The sequence below is a fragment of the Lissotriton helveticus genome (assembly GCF_964261635.1).
Source record: "Lissotriton helveticus chromosome 1_1 unlocalized genomic scaffold, aLisHel1.1 SUPER_1_unloc_2, whole genome shotgun sequence".
Taxonomy (NCBI): Eukaryota; Metazoa; Chordata; class Amphibia; order Caudata; family Salamandridae; genus Lissotriton; species Lissotriton helveticus.
In genome coordinates this window covers 4,816,007-4,830,357 of record NW_027611659.1, presented here as the reverse complement: position 1 = coordinate 4,830,357, position 14,351 = coordinate 4,816,007, and the positions used below count along the sequence as shown (strand labels likewise).

Sequence of the window (14,351 nt, the reverse complement as noted above, 5' to 3'; positions counted from 1 at the left end):
AACAAGCATTTACGAGCTGCAGCCAAGCAGAAAGTCCGTACCTGTATGATATGTTGTCAGTTTAATCCAGGTAAAAGTGTCCCGGTGGAACAAGGTGGTTTCCAGCCCCCTGACCACCCTTTTGAGGTCCTCCAGATGGATTATATTCAGATGGAGCGATGCCGAGGTTTCAAGTATGTCCTTGTAGTAGTATGCGCTTTGTCCAGGTGGACAGAAGCATATCCAGTCCCAGATTACACAGCCGCGACCACTGCCAAGCAGTTGGTTCGTGAATTTTTCCCTAGATACGGACTCCCTAGAGTCGTATATTCTGACAACGGCCAGCCATTCTCATCCGAACTCATGAAACACGTTTCCCTTTTGTTAGGGTACCAGTGGAAGTTCCATTGTGTACGCCATCCAGAAGCAGCTGGACTAGTCGAGAGACATAATCAGACTCTGAAGATCCGTATAGCAAAAGTCTGTAAAGACAAGGGTGTGGACTGGTTAGTAGCTTTGCCAGTCGCTCTGTTTTACATGCGCATGGTCGCACATTCCAGATCAGGTCTGTCCCCGTATGAGGTCGTTTTCGGCCGCCCCCCTAACATGTGGGGTACTCCTAGACCCCGAAGTATTACCGATGTTTCATGTAATATGCTGACAGATTACCTAGCTTCCTTGATGTCTGCCCTCAACTCATGTCGTTCACAGGTTGCCGCCGCATTTCCCGACAATACCGAGGTGGCACCGCACGAGATCGTTCCAGGATCCTTGGTGATGATCAGAAATTTTGACAGATCAAGTCCGCTGGAACCACGTTGGAAGGAGCCACGTCAGGTCCTCTTGACCACCCGAACTGCCGTCAAGTTGGAAGGCAGGAAGGGGTGGGTACACCTTTCTCATGTAAAACTTTTCAAAGGACCAAAGCCAGTCTTCAAAAACATTTCCGAGAACATTTCCCAGGATTCAAAGGATTGCCAGAACATTGTTTTAAAGGACTGTCCCGCACCAGACTTTATTACAACCCCTCCCTTGTTAGAGAAAACTCCGCAACAGGAGTATAAGTTAAAGCTCAGGTCTAATAAGTCAGCCAGTTTGATTGTATAAGTCCTCCCCTAGGTGAAACGGTTAAATTGTTTCTGACATGTATAAAATAGACCCCCATAGTGAGAGAGTCAGTCGAAGTTCACTTCAATGCATTGTTTTTCTGAGTTTCATATTATTTCTCAGCATAATGATTTCCTGCACCAGCTATGCTTTCTATCTGTGTTTTTCAGTTCCTCATGTAAACATGTCTGCTCATGTTACAGTAGAGCACACGTTTAGTGATCTGCCTCCTCACGAATATTCATACCGCCTCGCAATGCGTAATAACACATTCATCCGTATGTTACATTATTCACACCAGACCAGCAATGCCACTAATTGTTGGGTGTGTGGTCGACTCCCCCCTTTCCAGACACCGAAGGGAGTTCTGCCACTGTTTCCTTATCCATTCTCACACAATGGTTCGTGTGGAGCATGGTCCACGTTAACGTCGTCCTCAACAGATATGTCTTTTCTTAACAGTACATGTTTCCCAGACAAGCAAGGTTTCCCCCACAGAACAGGTTTAGATCTAGAAAACGAAGTATATAATTTAGGAAATTATTCGTCGAATTTCATGGTCCTGAATGTTCAGTCTGATACTACTCCAGACTCACCTGCTATTTCAGTACTACCAGTCAAAGGCGAATTATGTGTCCGTAGTTATGGTTCTGTACATATAGGTCATAGTGAATGTACTACTGTTATCCAGTATAGTGACAGTAGGAAATCTATTTTTAAAGCTTCACGTCATTCTTATTTTATTTGTGGTCAAACTGCATATGTCCGTCTGCCCCTCGATTGGGAGGGAACCTGTTACATTGCTTTCCTACTGCCACCTGTTTTTCTAGCCCCACCTGACTATCATAGGAATTCTTTCTTAGTACACACTAGACACAAGAGAAATCTCCCGATTGTCGATTATACTGAAACCGCCGCAGAGCAATTCATTGATATAGATAAAGGTGTTTTCCCTTATTTAGGTACAGTTGTAAATAGTAAGCTAATTCGTAGGTTAACCAGAACCCTCGAAGCAGTAGTAGATGAGACTGCCTCCGCTCTAGGTAACTTAACTGAAGAGCAATCCTTTATGAGAATTGTCGTTTTACAGAATCGTCTCGTCCTTGACGTCATACTGGCCGATAGGGGCGGGGCCTGTAGAATTCTCGGATCCAGTTGTTGCATTTTCATTCCAAATAACGCGCCGTCTGTTTATTCAGCTATAACCAGACTCCATAAAATTGCCCATCTGTTACACCAAGATCCAGGCACCTGGACATGGTCCGGTTGGTTCTGGAATATAATTTCCGCATGGGGATGGAAAGTCCTGTCCTTCCTAGGTATTGCAGTAGCGATCATATTCAGCTGCTGCCTCTGTATACAATGTGGCCCTGCGATTTGCAGCATGTGTGCTACCTCTTGTATTCCTAGTCCCAAGCCCCGTTCTAAATCCCGTTCCAAGACAATTCGAGACGAGCAAATGGTACTGTATGAAATGATAGACGGTATCATGAATATTGATGTTTCCTGATGAAAACGTAGTGACAAGGAGGGAATGTGGAAAAGTAAATTTTGCCATGTTCTGTGTCCCTACGCCTCATCCATCATATGTTATGTGTGCATGACTAATATGCATATGTTATTCCCCATGTCCGATTAATGACGCAATTACAGTTGTGTCCACCTCTGGTATGTTAGTTTCCAGTCCTCGTGAATACTACGAATATCAGGCCTATGTAAGTAATGTTGCCACGTTTCTCAGTGTGCACGTTATTCCATTATAAAAGTCCCCGTTTCCAGGCCTCAAAAGGGCCCGGACCACAGATTCAGCTCCTGTCTCCTGAAAGCCTCGCTGAGGAGCGATACAGCCCCCACCTGTATCCTCGACCTTTCACTTACTTCCTGCCTCGCAGTGCCCGGTGCACCCCGGCTCTGCCTCTGAGTCTGCCAAAAGTATGTTATAGTTCCAGCTATCAGTTCAGTCCTCCTCTTCTGCATTCCTAAGCTACTGAACTGCATCAATAGTTTCCGTCATTGTCTAGCCTACTCGGCTCCACGTTAGAGAAATACTGTATTTAATGGTCATTTAATATTCTTCACGCACTACATGTAGAATAATGCATGGTCCAGTCTTAGAATCAGGTTAGCTTTTCCCCTCATGACTTCTAGTTTATATCAACATGTTCCCTAAACATTAGATACCAGATAGGGTTTAGGTACATGTCGCTCCGACCCTCCAGACTCTAGTCTCTGCTCCTAGCACAGAGTTCGTAGCCCCCAGCTTCTCCTAGTAATACGTCATTGCCAGTTTTCGCGCACCATTAGGCTAGAGGTCCCGGCTCCTTAGGTAGCCCCCTCCTATGTTTCCGCCCATTCATGACATATTCTGTTACGTTCGCATCACATGTCTATGTATACTCCCAGTTACACCTCTTTTTACTGTTATCTTTCGCGACTGCTACGCGTCATGCCTTCTGCTCCACCCACTGTTACGCCTACTGCAATGTAATGCTATGTGTTTGCGCTATGTATATATATCAATGTTATGTTATTAAATGTTAGCGCGCTCATCCCAGACCTAGCCCCAGCAGCTGCTGGGCCTCTTTTCCCCTGCTGGGTCCCAGTTGTCCTGCTGGGCCCTGTCATTCTGTCCCTATGCAGGTTGTCTTGATCCTGTCCTTATGCTGTAATAAACCTGCAGAAACTCCTACTACCTCGAATCTTGACTCTTATTTATTGAGCTATCTGTTATTCATTCATTCATCCAAAAATAGGGTATTATTTATTTATTTACCACAAGTCCCTGTCGGGAACCATTTACACCATTGTATTGGTATCAAAGGAGAGTATAAGAAAGCTCCCGCCTGTTTTTCTAAGAGACATTTCCAAGCATGAATAGTGGTATGTATAGAGTCCAGGACTGCATGTCTACGATTGGGCTTATAGAAAATCAGGTGTGAGAGAGGGATCGGTAACCACCCTTTCCATACGATAGTGAGGGACGACCTCTGGACCATGTATCGTGTCAGGTATGTGTGAAGCTTGGGCTACTCTCAATCAATCAGGGTTTTATAAAGCGTGCTACTTACCCGTGAGGGTCTCAAGGCGCTGGAGGGAGGGAGGCGGTGGGTGTATCTCCGAATCAGTTGAAGAGCCAGGTATTGAGGCTCTTCCTGAAGGTGTGCAGAGTGGGGGAGCGCCTGAGGTTGACTGGGAGCTCGTTCCAGGTCTTTGCTGCGACGTAGAAGAAGGCTCTTCCACCTGCTCTGGTTCTGCGGATGTGTAGGGTCTCTGCAAGGGCAAGGTCGGCACAGCAGATGTTCCTTTTGGGTATGTGGATAGAGACTCTCTCGTAGAGGTATTTAGGTCCGATGTTGTAAAGGAATTTGTAGGCGTGGGTGAGTAGCTTGAAGGTTACTCTCTTCTCGACGGGGAGCCAATGGAGGTCTGGTAGGTGCTGGGTCATGTGCTCGTGTCATGGGGTTTCGAGGATGAGTCTGGCTGCGGTGTTCTGGATGGTTTGGAGCTTGTGTAGCATTGTTCTGTTGATTCCGGCATAGAGGACGTTGCCGTAGCCCAGTCTGCTGGTTATGAGTGCGTGGGAGACGGTCTTTCTGCATTCAGAGGGATCCACTTGAAGGTCTTGCGGAGGAAGTTGCAGCAGGTGGAGGTGACGGCGTTGATCTGGCGGGTCATGGTGAGGGAGGAGTCTAGGATGATGCTGAGGTTTTGGGCGTGGTCTGATGGAGTGGGTGGGTTTCTGAGGGCGGAAGGCAACCAGGTGTTGTCCCAGGCAGTGGAGGAGGGTCAAAGGATGAGGATCTCTGTCTTCTCTGAGTTGAGCTTCAGGCAGCTGTTGTTCATCCAGGCTGCGATGTCCTTCATTCCTTGCTGGAAGCAGAGTCAGGTGTCTTCGTGATTCTTTGTGAGGGAGAGGATGAGCTGGGTGTCGTTAGCATAGGATAGTATGCTGAGCCCCTGCTCTCTGATGGTGGCGACTCTATAGTATAAATCCAGGTCAGAGGCATTTAGTCCCCTAGCAGAGTAGGGCAAAGTCAGAGTTTCCCATCTGACCCCAGGCTGCTTACCTGCCCATGCCAGTCTAACCATCAGGGACTTAGGTAGGTTAAGCGTCCGAGTCAGGAGGGAATGGGTACATTTGTAAAAAGAAAGAGAAATCGGAGCAGGACCACCATTTTCATCAAAGATATGCGCCCTATTAGAGAGAGAGGAAGTTTAATACCTCTGCTAACATCACCCTCAAGCCAGGATTTCACTCTACCACAGTTTTCAGCCAGGACTGTCTCGGGAATTGGTATGAATTTGGACCTCCAGATATTGTAAAGGGGGTCCAAGCTGTACCTGATTTGGACCAGTTAATGCATAGCCCCAAGACCTTTCCAAACTGCGTGACCTCAGCCAGCACTGGCTCAAGATTACTCTCCAGCTCGCGGACATACATTAGGGTGTCATATGCATGTGCAGATACTATAACGGAATAGTCACGAAAACAGATGGCTCTGCGATGATGGTATTCTCCAAGCGCACAGAGAAGAGGCTCTGCCACCAGGGCATATACCAACGGGGACAGCGGGCAACCCTATTGGGTGCCCTGCAAAATTTTAATAGTGAAACCACGTTGCCCACCCGGCACTATTGAGATTCCAAAGCATTTCACTACCTTTACCAGATGCCTGATGTGAATATTAACAAGGGTAGACTGAGCTCCAAACCCTGGGAGAAGCCAGAAGCCAGTCCTCTTTGTGATGAGGCGAAGGGGAGGGGGGCATAACTTGAAAAGACCACTCCTTTAAAAAGGAGGTAAACCTGGCCAGACCTTTGCTCTGTACCCCCAGTTCAGTGAGGTTAGTTAATATTATTGCATGTGAGACAGTGTTGAAGGCTGCACTTAAATCTAGGAGTATCAGAGCCTTTGTTACATCACGGATGTGTATATGTAAATGACATACTGTGTTTGTGTTTGTCTATGTTAGTGACTCTCCTTTTTAAATTGTTTTGGTTTTTAATGTTTAATGTATCTACAATGTAATAAGAATTGTTAATGAACTATGTGATGAATCATGACTACTATGAATAACAACCGTGTCTCTCTCTTTTAAACAATAAATCTCATTTGATCATCAGTTTTGGTTATATGTTGGCTATATATGGTTCAATCTTCTTGAGCATGGATGAGTGAGAGTATAGGTGAAGAATCAAGCTTGAATGTTACGTACAGAATGGATGTTGTGTAGCTAATATATGTTGGTCCAAAGGATACTGTTCTTTGATCACTGTATAGTGCCCCATTCCTTTGGTCCTAAGGGCTCCTCTTTACTCTTGACAACATCTTCCACTGAAACCACAGCGATTTGCCAAGAAAACCTACAACCGATTCTTCTCTGGAATGGCTCCCAGGATCTGGAATGCTTTGCCCAAAGAAACAAGACTGAATCCTTCCACTGCCTCTTTAAAAAATGAACAGAAAGCAATTCTCATGGCTTAACTCAGGGGAATTTACTGACTTATTACTGTATTTTAATTACTAGTCTGTTTTATTGAGCTCCATATTTTAATCGCTAGTTTTATACTTATTTGAGTATTGAATATCTGAATCACCTATAACTCTATTTTCTATGTCTATACTTGTTTCCAACATCTGACATGTCCCGCAAGGGTCTTATTCGCGCTCTATAAAGCCTTCAAAATAAATAAATAAATACGCTGAACCCCACCCACGGGCATTTCTCCTGCTGACACTGCCTCACAATGCAGTAAGATGCAGTGCAGTGACACAGATTCATCATAGTGCAGTAAGGTGCAGTACAGTGTGTGCAGATTTCTCACAGTACATTAAGGTGCAGTGCAGTGGTACAGATTCTTCAGTGCAGATCCCCTCTTTAACACAAATGATGACCACAAACACCCCTTTCGGTGGAAGGAAAGCCCCCCAGAAGTCCCCGGATTAGACAGCCCAGCTCAGCCCAGACCCTGAATGAGATTTCCTCCAGGATTATTCAGTCTATTTCTACAAACACAGCAACTGTTGCTGACAACCACCTACCTGAGCAGAAACCTGTGCAGACATTTCCAGACTCTCTCCTCCTCGAGGGCTGGTGTGGGGCTTGTGCAGATTTTGGTTCTGATGGAGGGGGGTCTATTAGGGTCTGAAGAAGAATGTAACTGCACAGAGAGACAGGGTGTCCTTTGCCCTCTGCAACAGGCTGGGCACTGAATGATAAAGACGCAGGAAATGATGTCAGCATCCGCTGCTGATGCTGTCTCTGCCACTGCTGACCTGGAACTAGGGTGACCAACCGGCATTGGTGCAAATTCAGGACGGTGAGTGTAAAAATTCAGGACAAAGGGTCAAAATTCAGGACACAAATTCAGGACAGGAGGTCAAAATTCAGGACAAAACTTCAGGACAATAGGTACGTTTTACAGACACATCAGAGGTCGCACAATAGTATATAAGTAAGCCCAGCCATTTCCAAACATATTCAACCATTTGCAAACCTATCCATCATGTATCCTTCCATCTATCATTGCACTCATCCATCCCTTCATCCATCCTTTCGCTCATCCTCCATTATCCATCCATCCATCCATCCACGTTTTCACCCTATCCATCTGTACACTTATCCATCCACTCTTCATCCCATCCATCCATTTACTCATCCATTCAGCCATTTACCCTTTCACCAATCCAGCCATCCGTTCACTTACTAATCCTTCCACCCATCCACTATTTTAGTCATCCATCCATCCTCCCTTTCTCTCTCCATCGACCCTTTCACTTAGCCATCCTTCCATCCATCCATCCACCCATCCACCCATCCATCCATCTACTCATCCACTCATGAATCCATCCATTGACCCTATCACTCATCCATCTATCATTTCACTACTTCACACATCTATTCATCCTTTTGTCCATCTACCCTCCCTTTCACTCACTCATCCATCCTTACATCCACCCTTTCACTCATACATCCATTCATTCACCCTTGCACTTATCAATCCAGCAATCCATCCATCATTTCACTCATCCACCTACCTACCCATCATCCACCCAACCATCCACCCACCCACAATCCACCCACCCGCCCATCCATACTTTCACCCACCCACCATCCAATCCACTGATCCATCCTTTCACCCATCCACTATCCACCCACCCACTCATCCATCCATCCTTTCACCCACCGACTCTCCATCCATCCATCCTTTCACCCACCCACCCATCATCCATCCATCCATCCATCCGTCATTCCCCTCATCATCCATCCATCCTTGCCCTCATCATCCATCCATCCATCCTTTTCCCTCATCATCTATCCATCCTTTTCCCTCATCATCCATCCATCCATCCTTCCACCCACTCATCATCCATCCATCCTTCCCCTCATCATCCATCCATCCTTCCCCCTCATCATCCATCCATCCTTTCACCCACCCCCTCATCATCCATCCTTCCCCTCATCATCCATCCTTTCACCCTCCCATCCATCCATCCCCTCATCCGTCCATCCATCCATCCATCCATCCATCCCCTCATCCATCCATCCCCTCACCCATCCATCCATCCCCTCACCCATCCTTCCCCTCATCCATCCATCCCCTCATCCATCCATCCTTCCCCTCCATCCATCCATCCATCCTTCCCCTCATCCATCCATCTTTCCCCTCCATCCATCCATCCTTCTCATCCATCATCCTTCCCTTCATCCATCTTCCCCTCATCCATCATCCAGCTACCCTTCCACCCATACATCCAGCTATTTACATTTTCTCTCCATCCTTCCCCTCACTCATCAATCCATCCATCCTCTCTCATTATCCATTTATTCAATCTTTCATTCATCCATTCACCCTTTCACTAATTCATCCAGCCATTCACCCATCCCTCACTTACTTACTCGCCCACCTTTCCATATTAATTTTGAGCTGAGCCCTTTTGAGAAGAGACCCATCAAGAACTTCACCCTCGCTGCAGGGGCCGTTCCAGGACTGGGACAGAAGCCACCCAGGGCGGAGACAGGATCCACCACAGGGGGGGACAAGAGCCATCACAGGTGGGGGTGGACTGGAGCCACCACATGGGGGGACAGGAGCCATCACAGGCGGGGGGTGGACTGGAGCCACCACATGGGGGGACAGGAGCCATCACTGAGGGGAGGGCAGGAGCCATCACAGGAGAGGGAACAGGATCCACCAGGGTGGGCACAGGGGTGGGCATGCAGTATTCTAGTATCATGTATGTATGTATGTATAAAATATTTTATTACGCGCTCTGCTACTACAGAGTATCCTGGCGCGATATGTGAGCTTAAACAGGGCCAAACCAGAAGGAAAAAGAAAAAAGCAACTAAATACTGAGATTAAAAAGGTGGGTTTTTAACCCCTTCTTGAATTCTGTTAGTGTGGCTGAAGCTCGCAAAGAGAGCGGCAGGGCATTCCACGACCGAGCTGCTTGGACAGAAATAGACTGACCACCCAATCTCACATATCTGACTTTAGGCGTGAACATCAGAAGGAGATTGGCTGATCGGAGTGCACGGCGAGGAGTATAGAAAGTGAACCTCTTGTGCAAATATTGTGGTCCTTGTTGGTGCAGGGCACGAAAGGCCAGGACCAGTGATTTGAACACAATACGATGGGCCACTGGAAGCCAGTGGAGCTTTCGAAGATGGGCAGATGCGCTAGTTCTTTTAGGGAGGTGAAATAAAAGTCGAACCGCAGCATTCTGAATGATCTGCATTCGGTTGATAAGATATTTAGGGAGACCGCTAAAGAGGGCGTTGGCATAATCTAGCCTTGATAGAATCAGAGCACGCAGAACCGTCTCTTTTGCTTCCCTGTGAAGCAGTGGGAGGAACCTTTTTAGTGACTTAAGGGTCGAGAAGCAGGTCGCCGTAAGTTTTTTTAGATGCACTTCAAACCTAAGATCCTGTCCAAACCAGACCCCCAAGTTTTTGGCCAGGCCTCCGAGAGAGCTGGGACAGGCAAAATCAGGCGGCCAAATAAGATCCTTAAAATTGGCCGGGAAGTTGCCATAAAACAGCAGCTCTGTCTTGTCCTCGTTACATTTGAGTTGGGCTGAAAGGAGCCACCGAAAGACATTGGATAAACAGGAGCAGACGACACTGGCATCTAAGCAATTCTTAGGCCAGGTAAACAACAGCTGTGTGTCGTCGGCATACGCCATTATTTTGGCTCCCACTGCTCAGCCAGATGGATCAACGGGGTCATATAAACGTTAAACAACAGAGGGCTTAACGTCGACCCCTGGGGGACCCCTGTGCTGAGCTTCTTGGGAGACGAGGCGTAAGGAGGTATCCATACTTGCTGCGTCCGCTCCGACAGAAATGAGGACAGCCAGGCCAGAACCGCGCCTGACAGTCCCACCTCTGCCAGCCGATTCAGCAGCAGAGCATGGGGTACCGTATCAAAGGCGGCAGATAAGTCCAGCAAAACCAGGACCGCTCTGCCGCCTCCGTCAAGACACTCCCTAATAGCCTCTGAGACTTCCACCAGGGCCGTCTCAGTGCTAAAAGCCGCCCTGAAACCCGATTGAGCCGGGTGAAGGGCTTTAGAGGACTCAATGAAATTATTCAGTTGCCTGAAGACAACCTTTTCACAGACCTTCGCCAGTGCCGGGAGCAGCGATATCGGGCGATAACTGGACGTGGCTAGAGGGTCCAAGCCAGGCTTCTTTAGCAGGGGAAGTAATTTCGCCTGTTTCCAACAAAGGGGCACAGAGGCAGAGGCCAGAGACAGATTAACAACCTGAGTGGCCTCCTGATATACCAAGCTCGCCGCTCCCCCCAGAACCCTGGCGGGGCACGGATCAGAGGGTGAACCCGACTGTAGTGACTCCAGGATAGCCAGCACGTCCGCTTGCAGAGCTGGCTCAAAGATGGAAAATTGGCTGATGGATTGCTTCCCACCAGAACTGGCGAAGGGTGACAAGGGCTGAAGAAGACCACAGGAATTTTGGAGCTCTTCTTGGATTTTAGCGATTTTATTGTCGAAAAAACAGGACAGTTCCTCGCACCAGAGATCAGAAGCCGGAAGAACTGGGGAGGCAGCACTGGGAGAGAGGAAACTCTGAACAATGGCAAAGACTTCTTTGCCATTGTTGTCCGCCTTCTCTATCCTTTCTGAGAAGTACCTACTTTTAGCAGCCTTAATTTCGGCATAGTAAACCTTCTGCGCCCTCCGCAGATCGCTCTTCAGATCAGGGCGGAACTCAAGGCGCCAGGCTCGCTCCAGTTTTTTACAGCCGGATTTGAGTTCCCTGAGAGCGTGGGAGAACCAGGGTTTAGAGGGCGATGACCTGACCCGTTTACTACCACCTTTATTGGTGGGCACGACAGCGCTTTTTTTAACCCAAGCATTGAATAAATCCACAGCAGACTCTAGGTTAGACGGCAAAATTGGCCGATTAGCCAAAAGAGAATCTGAAAAAGTGGTTACATTTATTCGCTGGGCGTGAGCTTGGGGGGCAGGCAGATCACTCAGCCCTTTAGAACTTAAGGGCCATGTGAACAAAATCAAGGCATGGTCCGACCAGGTAACCCTCATAGGGGGTAACATAGTGATCTCGAAGTTAGAGCAAACCAGATCCAACCAGTGACCAGCCTTATGGGTGGGGAAGTTCACCCATTGTGTCAGGTTCGCCAGCGCGAGGACCTCAGCCAAAGCCATTGATTCAGGCAGATCCCCCGTGTCCATATGGATGTTAAAATCGCCCAGCAGGAGATAGCGAGAAAAGTTAAGGGCACGGGGGACAATAACCTCCTCGATATTGCCCACGAAACTACCGGCATAGCCGGGGGGGCGGTAGAGTAGGGTGCCTCCCAAAGTGAAGTGGGGGGAGAGGACCACAGCAAAGTGTAGCAATTCTGAATCGCCAAGTAAATCTGGCGATTCGCACACCACTGCCCAGTGGTCACGATAGATTACCGCCACGCCGCCACCCCTGCCAGTCGGTCGATCCATCCTAGCGATCCTAAATCCGCGTGGAATAGCAAGTTCAATCACCGGCATACAAGACTCGGTGAGCCAGGTTTCGGTAATGAAAAGGAGATCAAACTCCTGCTCATCAAGCAGCTCAAAAATGTCGGCCGCATGACTGACCATAGATCTTGAGTTAATCAGGCCAGCTTTAATGATATCTAAATTAGTCCTGGGTATAATAGCAGGGGAAAATTGGCGTGTAAAACAAAACCCGCATGCCGGACAGCGATGGAGAGTAGTCTCTAGCACCTCCCAGTGTTTGGCGGCTTCGCAGCTGAAGGTATTGAGGGCAACTAGCTCCTCAGATGTATACTTCAGAGAGCCAGCACGTAAACAGCAGGGTGTATAAGGAGGTGGCAGGGCCCTGGGCCCGTCCGGGACACGGACGGGCCCTCCTTTGGCGCTCCTTCGGCGCGCAGACGGCGCGCCCGCAGCGCGCGACTGCTGCGCGCTCGACGCATCGACGCGGTAAATAGGGGCGGGCGAGTCAGGAAGCTAGAGCGCCAACCCCGGTGCAATGCGGTCCCGCCTCACTTCCGGGAACCGCTGGGGCCGAGCGCTGAGGGCGGCAGTGACCGGAAATGTCAGATACGCCGAATCGAAAGTGCAAAGTGCAAAGACCTCGGTACCCCAAAGGTAGGCAAAATAAATGAATATTCGCGCTAAGCGCTATAGCAGCAATACATACGAAATCAGAGCAAATTAACAGACGCGCGAATAGAGGGCCTTTAAAAGTTAATATGCAGGTTTAAAACTCAGTAGAAGTCACATAGTCTTGGGCTCCTCGCCCCCTCCGGCTCTCTGTCCAAAATGCCATTCCCCACTGTGATGTACAGTACTTACAGGAGATACTCTAAGAGAACTGATTGAACTGATTGTCCTCCATACTTTGTTAATCAGTGTGGGTGCGATTGTGCCATTTCTTTATTTTCTTACATTATAGACTGTATGTTTGAAGAACCGAGGTTTGCTTACAATTTAGTGACAGTAATTACGCTCTGTGAAGAGAACCACGTGCTGCCTCGGTGTAATCAGGGGTGTAATCTGGCCGAGTCTCAGATGTTTGGGGCCCTGGGTAGAATGGAATGTGTGAGCCCCCCTCTAAATAGCAGAGACATGACACATTCAGGGCTGTTTGCATGTGAATAGATGTCGCTGCTCCTGAACCTGCAGCCCCTCCCTCTCAGTCACCTGAGGGCTGGAGGTGTGAGGGTTGCCATCCCGCTTGTAGGGGTCCTCAAGTGCATCACGCAGCGCCCCCAGTCGCAGCGCTGCTAATAAGGACCCAGGACACGCTCTTGGTCTCCGCGTGGTCCGGACTAGTTCTGTGACCACGCCTTCCTTTATTTATAGTCCGCGCGGCCGTGATACGTCACGGTCGCGCTAACGCGCGGCTACGTGCGCAAACACTAGACCGCTTACATGCGGTCTTCAAACATTACACTCCTTTCAACCTTTATTAAATCAAAGAAACAAAAGGGGGGAAACCCCAACAGTAGTCCGTCTCAAAGTCACTTGGTTAATCAGGGACAGGTGATAAATCAAAATGGCCGCAGGCCTGTTACCAGTCTGATGAGCAGGTACCACAGTCTTAGCCCACGGCAAAGTCCGCCAGCTGCGAAGATGGCGCGGGGTTTCTTCTCAAACCATAGCCAGCAGCCTCCCCTCGGAACAGGACCCTTCTAGGAGTGTCTTGTCGGGCTGGGGTTGGCGATAGCCCGTCACCGGAGAGGTGGGGGCTATCTGCACCTGACCCTCCGGAATCCTGAGACTTCGCCACAGCTCTTTCATCGGGGCTTCTTTGTGCACTCCCTGGGGAGTCGATGCCGGACGCTGTGGGGCTTGAGGAGGTTCTGTCTTGGTCTTGACTTTGTTGTTCTCCAGATGGGACGGCTGCTTGCTTGAAGAATGATACGTTGCGTGTGACACTTTCGCCGTCGCGCTGGGCAGTTACCATCGTGCCCAACCGGCGAGTGACTGTCCATGGACGGGGCTCAAACGGGAGCCTGAACTTGCTCCCGGGGAACCGATCCTTCACGTAGACCCAGTCTCTTTCCGCTATGGGTGATGGTCTGGCCCGGCGTCTAAAACTGGCATACTCATTCGATCGTCTCCTGTTCCGCAGTGCCTGCTGGGGGTCTGCCTCATGAGGGGTCCAGGTGCGGTGATGAGGAATGGTGTCTCTGACGATTCTGCCCATTGCGGAGGGTCCCGGGGCAGCAGTAGTTGTGCGGTGAGGCGTTAGCCTGTATTCTCTTAAG

The 14,351-nt window shown here is 48.8% G+C and overlaps 1 protein-coding gene across 1 annotated transcript in view; it reads right to left on the bottom strand.

Moving 5' to 3' along the window:
• The window catches only part of LOC144805720 (uncharacterized), a 1,117,917-nt gene that overhangs the window by 76,333 nt on the left and 1,027,233 nt on the right, over positions 1-14,351 (bottom strand). The gene's annotated exons all lie outside the window — the stretch shown is intronic.